A 13,011-nucleotide genomic window follows, 5' to 3' on the forward strand; every position below is an offset into this window, starting at 1 on the left:
GTATCGGCTTGAAAGTATATTCATTATTGCATCATCTGCTCTTCCTTTTCTTTTTCTTTTGGTCTTCCTCTACATGCAGCACCTGAATCTTCTCTCCATTCTTCGTCTGGGCTACCTGGAGATTCTATCCCCCAGAAACGCTCTACTCTGGGCTCTCTCTACTCCATTATTCACAAGTTGCCTATCATTCCCGCTTGATCACCTGCATTAACTGCTGAAAAAGGCTCAGTGGGTTTTTCTCCCAGCAACTTGTTTTTCACAGTGAGTGTCCCCTTGTCCAGATGTCTCAAAGAAAGGATTGCGTTTATAGTAAGAATCTCAGGTGACACATGGAATCCAGGGGAGGCGGGAACCAGACGGATGGTGAAAAGACTGTCATTCACAATAGCAGGCACTTAAATAATGAATTAAGTAATAAATCATTCACGGAGTGTGGGCAGGCACTGTGCTCCGAATTCTGTATTTATTGTCTCATTCAGTATTAATTATTAAGAGCCTTTCACATGGGCTTTTCTGATATCTAAACTGATGTAGGTAATCCTGAAGTGAATGAGCATGGCTGCGTTCCAATAAAACTTTATTAACACAGAGGCAGAGGGCCCTTGCTCAGGCTTATCCCACAATGATCTAAGAACATAGGGCCAGTGAACCGGAAATGCAGGGGTCAACACCTAGCAGGGCAGACAATGAAAAAGGACAAGCAGAAAGCTGCCAGCAGATCAATTACTCAACCTTCCTTCCTCTCCAATGATGTTCCCAGGAGTGGCCCAGAGCACCTCGTTGGGTTTCTTAGGAATCTTGCACCATTGCGTTTGTACCTTTTTTAAGGTTGAATAATATTCCAGAACATGTATGTGCACACACAGAGAAACACATGCACATATGCCTCCCTCCCTGGATCCCCTTCCTCTTGTCTTTTACTCTTCCTTCTACTTTGACGTCATCTTTTCCTCCCAGATTCCACCTATCGGGGAAAACACGTGGTACTTGTTCTGAATCTGGCTTATTTCACTTAACAGGGTCTCCAGTTCGACCCACTTTCCTGCAGGTGATATTGCATTGCTCTTCTTCACTGTTAAAGACTACTCCATCGTGCATACCAACTACTTGTTCTTTGTCACCCACTGATGAACGTTTGGGTAGTTTATCTTGGCTGCTGTGAATACTGCTGCAGGGAACGTGGGTTGCAGGTGACTGTGCCAGGTGGGGAGTTTGTCCTCTTTGAGTATCAACCCCGAAGACGGTTGCTGGGTCATGTGCTATGTCGTTCTGATTTCTGTTGGCGTTTTCCCACTGCTCCCCATAAGTGGCACCAACTGTCTCTGTTCCCAGCAGTGTGGTGTTGTGCCCAGATCGCGATGTCCCAAAGACCACCAGGAGACCGTTTCCGATGTAAGCACACGAGGGTCGTTTATTCAAGCTTAAGCAGGGACTCTCAATTGTCACCGACGCAGCGGATCGAGATTGAGAGCCCCGAGCCTCGAAACTAGCAGGGTTTTTATTGAGTATACATCAAGCTTTGGTTGTTAGTAGCCAGGTGATTGGTTAATGCTAAATACATATGAAGTGTAGGGTTTTGATTGGTTAGGCTCGGGGGGGTTAAGGGGGTTACGTATAGATTTTTGCAAGGGAGAAGGGGGCAAAGGTTAGGGGTCGACTGTCATAAGCTGATGGTTAGCAGGTCCACTGACTAATGGTCACATCTATCTTTTGTGGGCAGTTAGCCATTAACTGTTTACCTTATAGGTAGTGTGTCCGGAATGTCCTTCCTGAGTACACAGATGGCTGGGTAATAAACTTAGGAATTTTGAGTGGATAAGCACAAATTTGAGAGAACAAAGGAGACAGCTCCAAAATGGAGTCATTCTGAGAGAACAAAGGAGACAGCTCCAAAATGGAGTCACTCTGGCTCCACATTCCCCCCTTCTCAGGGTGCTGTAGAGGGCCAATCATGGGCCTCTGGGGGTTAATTCTGTCAAATCAATAGGTATTGGCTGGTATTGGGACCTGAGTACCATTAACTGAACAGCGTTAATTCGCTTTTTAATGAACGAAACTAGTCTATTAAGTATGCAAGGTCCAAAGGTTAATAGTAGCAACACGATAAGCAAGGGGCCCAACAGGGTAGAAATTAGGGTAGTGAGCCAAGGGGAAGAATTAAACCAAGATTCGAACCAGGTTTGAGATTGTTCTCTTTCTTGTTTACGTTTGGCGATGCCTTCTCTAACTTTAGCCATGGATTCTTTGACTACTCCTGAATGATCTATATAGAAACAGCATTCTTCACCTAGTGCAACACAGAGTCCTCCTTGTTGAAGGAAAATTAAGTCCAGCCCCCTTCGGTTTTGGAGGACTACCTCTGCTAGTGAAGTTAAAGACTCTTGGAGGTGGGAGATGGAGCTTTCTAGCCTTTCAATATCTATATCTATGGCTGTCCTTAAGTCATTATAATATTTATTGTGTATTAGTAGCGATGAAACTCCCGTTCCTGTCCCAGCTAGTCCTAATCCTAAGAGAACGGTCAAAGTAATGGCCGTTACAGGTTCTCGCTTAACTCTGACCTGGGTTTCAGCCAGGCGGCTGGGGATGTCTTTTTCTGAGTGATATAACAACCGGGGACTAATTGTACAAGTACACAGAAATCTCTTGTTTGTTTTAACACTAGCCCATGTACACAAGGGGTAAGTCCAGAGGAACAGGCCCACCACCCGTCATAAGGGGGAATGAGATATTTAGGCCTAGGTCTAAGGATGGTTTTGTTACAAAGGTGTTGGTGGGAGGCCGGGACACTGCCGACACAAGTTCCTTGCCCAGTTACTGATTGTAGGGTCAGCCTAGCTGTCCCTTTTTGTTGCCATCTACATTGAGTCGGGCTGTCTGACTTAGTGAAATTGTCTAGATAAGCTACTGCTTCATAGTATGGGGGCTTAGTATCATAACATAGCCAGCAGGACTGAGTGAGGTCTGGCCTAGATGCATTTAGGGCTTTAAAGGTGTGAACCATCAGTTCCCAAAGGGGGTCCTGGTCCCGGTTATGATCGACTTTATCAATCTGGGTGATCATTTGAATCAAGGGCGGGGATGTGGAAGCGGAGGTTAAGTCTGATGGCCGTACGGAGGCGTTTGGTTTTGGTGACATAGGCGAGCTTTTTGGGGGAGGGGGCTTAATAGGTCTGAAAGGGGCTATTGGAGCTAGCGCCAAGTTTGGCCCTATCAATTGGGGAGACCCTATGGTGAGCGGCTCTGCCTTCAGTTTTATAGTGAATAACAACCCGGTATCATAACCATCTTGATATAGACGGAGTCCCCAAGTCTGGCCTGTTTCCCATTTAGTGTACCTTTTACCTGAATCCGTGAATGAAAGTCTGACCGGGTTACAGAGGAACCCGGTACAGGGGCCACTAAGAACTAAGAAATTACCACCCTTTTGATTTGTCTGCAGGCCAGGGGGCCCAGGGACTCTTTTTAAAGAAATAAAATCGTCCTTGACAGGCGGGGCCCAGGAGACGGTGCCCGTGGACTCACATCCCCATTTGGCACAATAGAACTGGTCAGGTCCCCCGCACTTGTTTATCTGAGACTGTGTGCGCCTTTCTCCCGGACAAACATAAAAGGGGGTGCTTTGTAGGATGTTTCTATCAAGAGAATGGCTACACCCAGGGTCAAGTCTAGGAGGGGCCATGGGTACTGGAGCCATGGGCAGGGATGTTCTATTAGTATTACATTGGCCTATGCCTTTTTTACATATTGGCTCTCCTCTAGGCCCGATTTTCCAGTTTCCAGTGTTCCAAGTCCCTGTGGCGAGCGAACACAGGTCAAAGTCTAGGTCTGGCCACCAGGTAAGTGGTGGAGCCACTTCGGATGAACTATTAACAATGTTGCCCGTAGACGTACTAATGATCATCCAGGTTAAATTTAAGGGAGCATATGGGTTTTGTCCTCCTAGTGTCGGTGTCAAAAGTACAGTTACCATAATCACGATCGTCGACGACGTAGCTTGAGTTTGAGGGGACTGTCTTGGTCTCTGGACACCTGCCATGATGGAACGAAGTCTTCTAGGACAGTGTGAGGATCTGCAGGGCGAACGTGAGTGTAGTGTACCCACGAAGCAATCCCGTCGACCTTGAGAGCAGTGGGCGTGGTCAGGACTGTGACGTAGGGTCCTTTCCAACGGGGCTCAAGGTCTTTCTGCCGGTGTCTCCGAACGAAGACCCAGTCTCCAGGTCGGTAGCGATGGGGCTCAGGAGGTGGTCCGGTCTGGTATAAGGCTTCTAACTTAGGCCAGATGTCTTCGTGTACACTTTGGAGGCTTTTTAAAGAAAGTAACAACTTTTGGTCATCAAATTCAACAAGTACGTTTGAGTGAAGGTTGGGGATAATGGGAGGGGGAATTCCAAACATGATTTCAAAGGGGGTCAACCCCATTTTATAGGGTGAATTGCGCACCCTATAAAGGGCGAAGGGAAGGAGAGTCACCCAGTCACCGCCAGTCTCTAAGGTTAATTTAGTTAAGGTCTCTTTTAAGGTTCTATTCATCCTTTCTACCTGTCCTGAGCTTTGGGGTCTGTATGCACAATGTAATTTCCAATCTGTCCCCAACACCTGTGCTAGGGTTTGACTCACCTTGGAAATGAAGGCGGGTCCATTATCTGATCCTAGCATTACTGGAAAACCGTACCTTGGCAGGATGTCTTCTAGCAGCTTTTTAGTCACACTCTGCGCTGTCTCGTGTTTGGTAGGAAACGCTTCTATCCATCCTGAAAAAGTATCTACGAAAACTAACAAGTATTTATAACCGTACTTTCCAGGTTTTACCTCGGTGAAGTCCAATTCCCAATAGGCTCCAGGTCGGTTTCCCCTCAGCCTATTTCCTGGGTTGGCCCTATTGTGGGTGGCATTTGTCAATTGACAGGCTTTGCAGGTAGCAACAATATGTTCAATTGTAGAATTAGCATCACGGATCTTAATTTCAGCATGTCTCAGGAGATCTTGCATTTTCCGAGTGCCCATGTGGGTGGTCCGGTGTATCTTGGAGAGAACTTGTTCTCCCAGTGTCTTAGGCAGGATGACTTTACAATCAGAAGATTTCCACCACCCGTTGAGGCACTGGGGCGTAGGTAATTGTTTTATCCAATTTAAGTCCTTTTCAGTGTACTGGGGTTTTTCTGGTAGGGCTGCACTTCCCGGATCGGGCAGCTGAGTGGCCAGTGTCAGATCAACCTTTAAAGCTATTTTTCGGGCCGTCTGGTCAGCTAGATTATTTCCTCTGGCAATTGGAGTGTCGCCCTTCTGGTGTCCTGGGCAATGGATAATGGCTAATTTTTTCGGTAGCCAGAGGGCTGTTAAGAGGGCAAGGATCTCTTCTTTGTTTTTAATAGTCTTTCCTTCAGCTGTCAAGAGTCCCCTTTCTTTGTAGATGGCCCCATGGACGTGCGCAGTGGCAAAGGCATACCGGCTATCTGTGTATACATTTAACTTTAGGCCCTGTCCTAAAGTCAATGCCTTGGTCAGGGCTACGAGTTCTGCCCGTTGTGCTGAGGTCCCGGTGGGCAATGGTTCTGCCCAAATGACCTCAGTTTCTGTCACCACAGCTGCCCCAGCATACCTGTGGCCCTCACGAACAAAGCTGCTTCCATCAGTGTACCAGGTGTTGCCTGCGTCTGGCCATGGTTGGTCACTCAGATCTGCTCGAATTCCGTGTACCTGCGCCAGGATATCTGTGCAGTCGTGAAGCGGAGCCTCTAAGTTCGGGTCTGGTAACAGTGTGGCTGGGTTTAAAGCAGCCGGGGCCTGAAAGACAACTCGGGTTGGATTTAGGAGTAAGCTCTGGTAGTGGGTCAGGCGAGCATTACTGAGCCATCGATCTGGAGGCTGTTTTAGGACTCCCTCAATGGCGTGAGGGGTGGTCACGCATAGTTCTTGGCCTAATGTCAATTTGTCAGCGTCTTTGACCATTAGAGCTACTGCTGCAATCATTCTTAGGCACGGGGGCCATCCTGACGCAACTGGATCAAGTCTTTTTGATAAGTACGCCACTGGGCGGCGCCATGGCCCTAGATACTGGGTCAGGACGCCCTTAGCGACTCCTTTGTTTTCATCAATGTAAAGGTGGAATGGCTTAGTAATATCAGGCAAGCCCAAGGCTGGTGCCGTCAGCAAGGCTGTTTTAATTTGATCGAAAGATTTTTGTAGCTTTTCTGTCCATTGAAAAGCCTGACTGTCTCTAGTTGCCTCGTAGAGGGGCTTTGCGAGCTCTGCGAACCCTGGTATCCATAGGCGGCAGAAGCCCGCCGATCCCAAGAATTCTCTGACTTTTCGAGGGGAATCTGGTGTGGGTATCTTAAGAACTGTCTCTTTTCTAGCATCCGACAGCCATCTCTGCCCTTCTCTAAGCACGTACCCCAGGTAGCTTACCTCGGGTTTGCAGATCTGGGCCTTTTTAGCGGACACCCGATACCCCAGCTCTCCTATGACCATCAAGAGTCTCTTGGTTCCATTTAAGCAGTCTTCCTGTGTCTCAGCTGCCACAAGAAGGTCATCTACATATTGTAACAGAGTTAGTTGGGGGTTCTGGAGGCGAAACTCACCCAGGTCTTCATGTAGGGCCTCGTCGAAGATGGTGGGAGAGTTTTTGAATCCTTGAGGTAATCGGGTCCACGTCAGCTGTCCGTTGATGCCTTGCTCTGGATCACTCCATTCAAACGCAAAGATGTGTTGGCTTTTAGGTGCCAGTGGAAGGCTAAAAAAAGCATCTTTGAGATCTAAGACTGTGTACCAGCGATGGCTCGGGGGAAGAGAACTCAATAGGGTGTATGGATTAGGCACTGTGGGGTGGATGTCCATAACCCTCTTGTTTACCTCCCGGAGGTCCTGCACTGGCCGATAGTCATTAGAATGAGGTTTTCGTACTGGCAACAAGGGGGTGTTCCAGGCCGATTGGCAAGGTCTGAGAATCCCCTGAGCAAGTAACCTCCTGATGTGTGGAGTTATTCCTTTCTGGGCCTCCAGGGGCATAGGATATTGGCGAACTCGTACCGGATCTGCTCCAGGTTTTATTTCTATAAACACCGGTGCCCTGTGTATAGCTAGCCCCATGCCTCCAGTTTCCGCCCATGCTTGTGGGAACATGGAGAGCCATTGTTCCATATCAGGATCAGGAGGGGCCCTCTTTTGATGTAGTAGATATTCATCTTCCAGGTTTATGGTTAGTACCTGAATGGGCCTTCCCTCTTGATTAAGGACTTTTGTGCCCCCGGGTTGGAAATGAATTTGAGCCCCTAATTTAGTAAGTAAGTCTCTTCCTAATAAGGGGTAGGGGCAGTCTGGTATAACCATAAATGAGTGGGTTACTTGGCCCACTCCCAAGTCTACTGTTCTTTGGGTTGTCCATGAATACTTTTTCATGCCTGTAGCTCCTTGAACCCAGGAGGTTTTATCAGAAATATGGCCACACGGTTTGAGTAGGACTGAATGTTGAGCCCCTGTATCCACCAGGAACTCAATAGGTCTCCCCTCCACTTTTAGGGTTACCCTGGGCTCGGGGAGGGGTGCCGAACCCCGTCCCCCCTAATCATTTGATTCATCCACAGCCAGAATAGGGGTCTTGGGGCGTCCTTCTCGCTGTTTTTTTTTAGGACAGTCCCTGGCCCAGTGTCCGTATTCTTTGCAATAAGCACATTGATTTTTCCCCAACTGGGGGCGCTCTCTGCGTCTCTCTTTGTTTTCTCCTTCCATCACAATCTTTTTTAGTCTACGTTCACATTCTTTCTGCTCTCCCGCAGTGGCAGCCAGAAGGATCCGAGCTAAGTTTCGGGTCTGGCGGTCATCAGCTTTTTCTCGTTTCTCCTCTGCGGTTTCTCTATTGTTATACACTTTCTCTGCCACTGCCACTAAGTCCTGAATACTCTTTTCTCCTAACCTATCTACTTTCTGTAACTTTCTCTTAATGTCTGGTGCCGCCTGGTTGACAAAATGTATTATTACAGCTGCCTTTGTCTCAACTGCTTCTGGGTCCATAGGAGTGTACCTACGAAAAGCTTCCTGAATTCTTTCTAGGAAAGCAGCAGGGCTTTCATCTAACTTTTGTTGTACATCTCCTACCTTAGCCAAATTGGTGGGCTTCCTCGCCGCTGCTCTGAGACCTCTTAATAAAGTCTGGCGATAGACTCGAAGTCTCTCCTTACCTTCTGCCGTATTGAAGTCCCAGTTAGGTCGGGACAGAGGAAAAGAAGTGTTGATGGTGTCTGCATTGGTGGTGGGCTGACCACTGTCACCAGGAACCAATTTTCTGGCCTCATTCTGGATTCTCTCTCGTTCCTCAGTGGTGAACAGAACCTGCAGAAGCTGTTGACAGTCATCCCAAGTGGGCTGATGGGTAAACAAAACAGTTTCTAACAGGTTAATCAAATCTCTAGGGTTATCAGAGAAATTGGCATGTTGTCGGCGCCAATTATAAAGATCACTGGTAGCAAAGGGCCAGTAATGATGAGGCTGGTTTCCATGTTCATCAGGGGGCCCTATTGCTCGCAGCGGGCAGACAGTTGAATCTGCCGGTCCTGCCGGCGAGGCGGCGCGCCGGTGACGAGTATTTTGGGCGGGACCATCACGGTTGTCGGCGGCGCCCGGGGCGGGCTCCCCAGCCCCGGCTGGGACTGGGTCACCTCCTCCAGCCTGCTGTGGCGGAAGAAAGGGGAGGGAATAGGGGGGAGGAAATATAAGATCTTCCTCGGTCCCTCCCTGGAGGACAGGGTAAAGTGGCGCGGTTGGCTTGGTTTCGGTTTGTTTTTCATCCGCGCGCTTTTTAGGAGCCTTTTCTTTGGCTGTCAGGATTAACTCCGGTTGCTGCTGCTGTGAAGGCAAAAAGAGCTTAACCCATGGGGGCGGGTTAGAAACCAGAAATTCCCAAACGGCGATGTAGGGTATCTGATGGGGGGGAGGATGGCTTTACGAACTCTGCGAATTATCTGCAAATCAAAAGTTCCCTCGGGGGGCCATCCTACCCCGAGGGAGGGCCACTCTGAGCCACAGAGGGTGATGAACTTAGTCTTCTTAATTTCTAAACTTAAGTTATGAGCGCTCTCCCTAACTTCTTTGAAATGGTCTGTTACAAGGGAAAGAGGGGTAGTCACAGTCTGTCCCATCGTCTCGGTCCAAGTCAGCACAAACAGACACACAAACGCAACAGAGAAGCACAAGGTGAGACAAAACCGTCCTCCGCGCGATCGGAGGCAATGCAAATGGGACGACGGCCTCCTGCCGTGCCGCGGGAGCGACCCGCACCGTCCCTCCAGGAGTCTCACTGACCCGTACTCTTGGGGCACTCCGTCCCCACCAGTGGAATCCGGAACGTCTTCCAGGATTCCGGGTCGGCGGCCCTTGCAGCGCGTCCGCCTAGACCGTCTGCCGACCTTCCCAGAAAATAGGCCCAGACTTTACAAGCACAAAGAAAACACTCACCAGCCGGCGTTGACCCTCCGGTACGGGAGTCCTGAAGGTCTTGGGATCCCGGACGAGCCCCCAAATGTTGTGCCCAGATCGCGATGTCCCAAAGACCACCAGGAGACCGTTTCCGATGTAAGCACACGAGGGTCGTTTATTCAAGCTTAAGCAGGGACTCTCAATTGTCACCGACGCAGCGGATCGAGATTGAGAGCCCCGAGCCTCGAAACTAGCAGGGTTTTTATTGAGTATACATCAAGCTTTGGTTGTTAGTAGCCAGGTGATTGGTTAATGCTAAATACATATGAAGTGTAGGGTTTTGATTGGTTAGGCTCGGGGGGGTTAAGGGGGTTACGTATAGATTTTTGCAAGGGAGAAGGGGGCAAAGGTTAGGGGTCGACTGTCATAAGCTGATGGTTAGCAGGTCCACTGACTAATGGTCACATCTATCTTTTGTGGGCAGTTAGCCATTAACTGTTTACCTTATAGGTAGTGTGTCCGGAATGTCCTTCCTGAGTACACAGATGGCTGGGTAATAAACTTAGGAATTTTGAGTGGATAAGCACAAATTTGAGAGAACAAAGGAGACAGCTCCAAAATGGAGTCATTCTGAGAGAACAAAGGAGACAGCTCCAAAATGGAGTCACTCTGGCTCCACAGTGGTAGGCGTCCCCTTTCTCCACACCTCTGCCAACAGTTATCTCTTGTCTGTGTCACTTCATCGATGTTTTTGAGATGTGGCCCAGGCTGACCTCAAACTCTTAGGCTCAAGCTGGACTCCAGCGATCCTTCTGCCTCAGCCTCCTGAGTGGCTCTGACTATAAGCATAAACCACTCTGTCTGGCTTTTGTGTCTTTGATATTCACCATTCTTATGGGTGTGAGGTGAAATCTCAGTGTTTTGGGTTTTTCGCTGTACTGGGGACTGAACCTAGGGCCTTCACACTGAGCAACTATCTCTTGCTCTTAATTTTTTTTTTTTAACTCTGAGACTCACTAAATCACAAAGTGCGGGCTGGGCTAGAACTTGTGACTGTCCTGTTTCAGCCTCCCAGAACACTGGGATTGCAGGTTTGCGCCACCATGCCCAGCTGCTCATTTTAAAATCAGGCTATTTGTTTTTCTGCTATGGTACCGGGTTGTGAGAGCTTCTTACAAATTCTGAACCTTAACCTCTAATCAGGTACGTGGTTTGAAAAAGTCTTCCCCAATCCACAGGATCCTTAGACTCTCTGCTAAGGAACCTGGGTTCAGACACTGCCTCCCCAATAAAAGCTTCAGCTGGCAAGTTGCAGCCCCTTTTGGGTTCACTGAAGACCAAGAGGAACCTGGGTTCTCCATTCAGCTCGATGGGCATTTACGGGGTTACTGTAAGCAAGTGGGCTGAGCAAAGATAATGGGACAATCTGTGTCCAGTAAAAAAGGGAATGTTATGGAACTTAATAAAGAACACATGAACTTAATAAAGAACACATGAAGCAAGGACCAGGGATCTAGCTCAGTGGTTTCGCCACCTGTAGCGCAAGCACAAAGTCCCAAGTTCCATCCCCAGTACCCCCCAAAAAAAAGATTATCTATAGGGGTCAGGGATTTAGCTCAGTGCTTCCAGCGCCTGCCTTGCAAGTACAAGGTCCCGAGTTCGATCCCCAGTACCAAAAAAAAAGAACACATGAAGAACGAAGACATTGCTGACACCAAACCAACCAGTCATAGAAATAACACAGCCAGACACCGTGGCACATCTGTAATCCTGGCACTCTGGGAGGGTGACACAGGAGGATCCCAAACTTGAGCCCAGCTTGAGCAACTTAACAACACTTTATTTCAAAATAAAAAAGAGGGCTGGGGATAGATACAGCTTAGTGTGAAGGCCCTGGGTTTAATCCTAGTCCTGCCAAAAGGAAAAGGAATATAGAATGGAGTGGAAAGTGACAGGGATTGAGTATGGGTTAAAATTATATCCTAGTTTGTGCAGTAGTGTGTATCCACAGTCCTAGCCAACTAGGATGCTGAGGCAGAAGGATCCCTTGAGCCCAGGAATCTGAGACCAGCCTGGGTCTCAGCAAGGCTGCTGTCTCAGAAAAACACAGCAAGACTTCTCGCAAAAAAAATTAAATAAATAAAAAATAAAGTTGTGTTGAAAAAATATGGAGTCATTTAAAATGACATCTGGCCTGAGCTGAGAACAGTACACCATTGTTAGATTTTGTGTGCATACCCTTGTGAATCTTCAGAAAAGCCAGATCCCATTCAGGACATCTGGGTGGGGCCAAGATTCTGCATTTCTAAGGAGCTTCAGAGCTTCTAGGAGACTGGCAGTCTTTCTTTGAGGTGCAAAGCCGAGTTCTCCCATCTCCCACAAAGAACAAAGGGAAGCCCAGGGTCATATGTAAATTTGGAGAGAGCTTTGTTGAAAACCCTGAAAAAAGTGAGGAGCACAAGATTTGAGGACCAAGAATGACTGAGCAGGGTCTAGGAATGATAAGCAACATGCTTCCTCTGGATTTGGAAGTCCCAAGGAGTGATGCGTGTGGTACTGACCAGGGCTGGATGTCAGGATCTTTGTAGGAAAAGGGAACAAATGGAAGAGGGAGATGACAGATAAGGACTAGGAAAGACAGACAAGTCATTTTCCTTTTTTTTTTTTTTTTTGGTACCAGGGATCAAACTTGGATCCTTCCGCTTATGAGGCAGGCGGCGGAACCACTGAGCTAAATCCCCAGCCCAAGACAAGTCATTTTGTGTTGAGAAACATCCTGACTTAGGGATATTCAATTTTTGTTTCTTTGCTTGGTTTTTTCCCTGTGTAGTTCAGGCTGGCCTCAAACTCACTATGTAGCCTGGGCTGGCCTTGAACTCATGGTGATCCTCCTGTCTCAGCCTCCCAAGTGCTGGGATTACAGGAGTGAGCCACCACACCTGGCTAGGGATAGTTCAATGTTAATGACAACTAAGGGGCTTTATATGTGAATCCTGCTTTTTCTGTTCTAAAACATGATTAAGTCTACATTCCTTCACGCTAAAAACAAACAAATAAACTTGTGCTCACATTTGCAAGCCAGGAGATATTTCTCTATCACTCTTCATAACCAGGAACATCACAGCTTCCTCAGTTTACTTCTTATTCTCTCTGCTGACATTTGGACTTCTGAGTTCAAAAGGAGAAAAAGAGTAGTTTTTAATGAAAAAAAAGGTTTTGGTACCAGGGATCAAACTTGGGTCCTTGCACTTGCGCAGCAGGTGGCAAAACCACTGAGCTAAATCCCCGGCCCTTTAATGAAACTTTTTAACCTCAAAAAGACATCATGATTTTGAGACCTGATGCACATCTATGTATTTTGAGTTCATTTGTCTCTTTGGTGCAGTGTTTTGTTGGGTTTTTTTCATTTTTTTTTGAAGGAAAACATTTATTGGTGCATTTTAGATATACATAATGATAATGTTCATCACAGGGAATGTCTACCTGTGCATGACAAATCTTGCTTCTTTTTTTCCCATTCCCCTCCCCTTTCTTCAACCCCTCTTCCCCTCTTTATTCAAAAGTTTTGTTTCCATTTTTTCCTTCTATTCTTTC

The 13,011-nt window shown here is 47.6% G+C and overlaps 1 long non-coding RNA gene across 1 annotated transcript; it reads right to left on the bottom strand.

The window, feature by feature from the left end:
• Nucleotides 1-1,384: 1,384 nt before the first annotated feature.
• On the bottom strand, nucleotides 1,385-12,168 carry LOC147828439 (uncharacterized). The gene is made up of 2 exons (XR_015450783.1): nucleotides 4,624-12,168; nucleotides 1,385-4,309 (listed from the first exon to the last, which is right to left on the bottom strand). It is a non-coding gene; the product is annotated as an uncharacterized LOC147828439 (long non-coding RNA).
• Between the last annotated feature and the right edge of the window lie 843 nt (nucleotides 12,169-13,011).

This window comes from Heterocephalus glaber, unplaced genomic scaffold (genome assembly GCF_053883595.1).
Source record: "Heterocephalus glaber isolate CG9 unplaced genomic scaffold, H.glaber_assembly_v1.0 deba00001072, whole genome shotgun sequence".
Classification (NCBI taxonomy): Eukaryota; Metazoa; Chordata; class Mammalia; order Rodentia; family Bathyergidae; genus Heterocephalus; species Heterocephalus glaber.